Source organism: Xiphophorus hellerii, chromosome 20, assembly GCF_003331165.1.
Source record: "Xiphophorus hellerii strain 12219 chromosome 20, Xiphophorus_hellerii-4.1, whole genome shotgun sequence".
In the NCBI taxonomy this organism is placed as follows: Eukaryota; Metazoa; Chordata; class Actinopteri; order Cyprinodontiformes; family Poeciliidae; genus Xiphophorus; species Xiphophorus hellerii.
Genome location: NC_045691.1, coordinates 34,762,681 through 34,765,371, shown reverse-complemented (window position 1 = coordinate 34,765,371; position 2,691 = coordinate 34,762,681). Strand labels below are relative to the sequence as shown.

At 49.3% G+C, this 2,691-nt stretch overlaps 1 long non-coding RNA gene across 1 annotated transcript; it reads left to right on the top strand.

Annotated features, from left to right (window-relative positions):
- The first annotated feature begins 1,237 nt into the window (after window positions 1-1,237).
- Window positions 1,238-2,102, top strand: LOC116709772 (uncharacterized). Its single transcript, XR_004336958.1, has 3 exons — window positions 1,238-1,663; window positions 1,741-1,929; window positions 2,011-2,102. It is a non-coding gene; the product is annotated as an uncharacterized LOC116709772 (long non-coding RNA).
- The last annotated feature ends 589 nt before the right edge of the window (window positions 2,103-2,691 follow it).

The following is a 2,691-nucleotide window of genomic DNA, read 5'->3' as shown; positions in this document are numbered from 1 at the left end:
TGTGGAATCATTTTCAACCACTCACCTCAGAGTTTTCGCCATGATAATGCCAAAATAGCTTATATGTTATCCTTGCTAACTGGACGTGCTCTGGAGTGGGCTGAGGCTAGGTTTCCCTCCCCCACCAATTTTGGGTGCACATTTTCTGAGTTTGTGAAGGAATTTAAGCAGGTTTTTTGTCGTGACACCGACAAGACTTCAGTTTCCCGAGAGCTGTGGACTCTCAAGCAGGGTCAAAGAACAGTTTCTGAGTTCGCTATTGACTTTAGAATTAAAGCTGCAGCATCTGGTTGGGACGCAGCTGCGCTAAAGAGCGCTTATTTCCACGCTCTGAGTGAGCAGGTAAAGGATGAACTAGCCACTTTAGATGAACCAGAGACTTTAGAAGATTTCATTAAACTCACCATAAAGATAGATAACCGCATCAGATCACGTGCTAAAGAACGAAACCGTCGTGACTCACCTTTTAGATCTCATTTTCAGAACCTACCTGCTATTTCTCCTGTATCCCCTGCATCAACACCTCTTCCCGAGCCTGAACCCATGCAGCTGGGGCGAACTCACTTAACCCCGGAGGAGAGACGTAGGAGGTTACATTCACGTCTTTGCCTGTACTGTGGTGAGTCCGGCCACTTCATTGCCAACTGTCAAGTCCGTTTAAACCCCCAGATCCGACAGTAACGACGAGGATGAACCAGGAGATGGAGGCTACCTTACGCTGCATCTCCTCCTCCAACCCCGAAGACTGGGCTCAGCATCTCCCTTGGGTCGAGTACGCCCACAATAGCCACATCTCTTCTGCTACAGGGTTGTCTCCGTTCGAGGTCTCCCTGGGGTACCAACCACCTTTATTATCCGTTGACGAGGGCGAGATTTCGGTAACCTCAGTTCAGCATCATATCCGCCGTTGCAATAAGATATGGAGGGAGACTGTAACCGCACACAGCCGCACGAAACAAACGTCTGGCCGACCGCAGGAGGACGCCGGCTCCAGTCTATACAGCTGGTCAGAAGGTTTGGCTGTCCACTAAGGATATTCCCCTAAAGTCATTGTCCAGGAAGTTGTCACCTAAATTTATTGGTCCGTTTGAGATTTTGTCGGTTGTCAGTCCGACGGCTCTACGACTTCATCTGCCCCCCTCCTTACGTATTCACGCCACCTTCCATGTCTCCCAGATCAAACCGGTCCGGTCGAGCCCCCTTTGCCCTCCGGCCAAACCCCCTCCTCCCGCCCGTGATGTTGACGGTCACCCGGCATACTCCGTCCGCCGGATTGTGGACTCCCGTCGGCGAGGTCGTGGGTTTCAGTACCTCATCGACTGGGAGGGCTACGGCCCGGAGGACCGTTCCTGGGTTCCCCGTTCTTTTATTCTTGACCCCTCTTTGATAAGGGACTACGCCGCCTCTCTGCCGTCCACCTCTTCTCGGCCGCCAGGGGGCGTCCGTTGAGGGGGGGGTACTGTCAGGATCGGTGTTTTGTTTTGTTTTTTGTGGAAGCCTGCTGCTTCCCACTTCCTCCACCAGATGCCGCCTAGGAGCAGAGCCCCTGGAGAGGCGTGGGGTCGAACCCGGGGACACACCTGTGGCGCATTGTCTGACTGAGGCTGGGAGTATTTAAGAAGCGGCGAGCGACACTTCCTTGCCTGAGTGTTTGTTTACCTCGGTAACAAATCGTTCCTGAGTAGGCCCTCTGAGCATTTCCCAAGATAATCGCCTCCTGTGTTTTTTCCCTGTTGTCAGGTTTACCTGGATTCCTCCGGAGTTTTCCGAGAGGAGAGTTCTGTGGGTCGTTTGTCCCGGACTCCGACCAGCCGTCAGTTCGCTCCTCCGCTCAGTCTGACTTACCTGTCCGCCCTCCAACGGTTCGCTGCCTCTCCACGCCGCCCCTGGGTCCGTTGTTGCTCCAAAGGAAACATCCATCCGCTCCTAGTAAGCCTTTCCCTGCGTCAACATACACATTCATCCACCTTCCTGGATTCGTTTATTCTAACAGCTTCTCCTCGTTGACAGTGGCTGAACTGGTTGCCCCTTCCAGACTCCTGCTCCGTGTTTTCTCCCCAACCCTATTCCCTCTTGTCAATAAACTCCATTATTGTTTTGCACACGCGTCTCCTGATTGTGTTCGTGCATGTGGGTTCGAAAACTGGAACCAAACATGACAGTTCTTATCATTAGAAAAATGAAAAAAGGGCGTATTTGCCATACAAAGGCCCTGATAAAATAATTAAAATGGGAGGAAATGTTTTAAAATGTTCATGTGTTAAATTTCATTCAGATAAAGTGTCATTTTAAAAGATGAGATGGTTCTAAAATAAAAGCAATTAGAAGGTGTTTTGTAGTGGCATTTGTTTGTGTGTGGGTTGATTATTGGGGGGGGGAGGGCGCAGCAGGGATTGTGCTCCTTGGAAGGGGGCTCACCCTTTCATACTTTGAAAACCCCTGTTTTAGGTTATTTGAACCTGACAATATTATCGTAATTTTTTTACCTCAGAATTTCTCATTTGGTATCATATCTCTATGTGATCATCATGGGCTACACAATGGTAGCCCGGGATGGAAAACTCACAAAATCTGATAAATAGGTCTATGTACAGCATTATAAAGTTAAATGTAAGTGTAAATTTCTACTATTGCTGATTTTATAACTAGAAAATTAGACACGTGTGACACCCTACACAGTGTTCTCCAAAA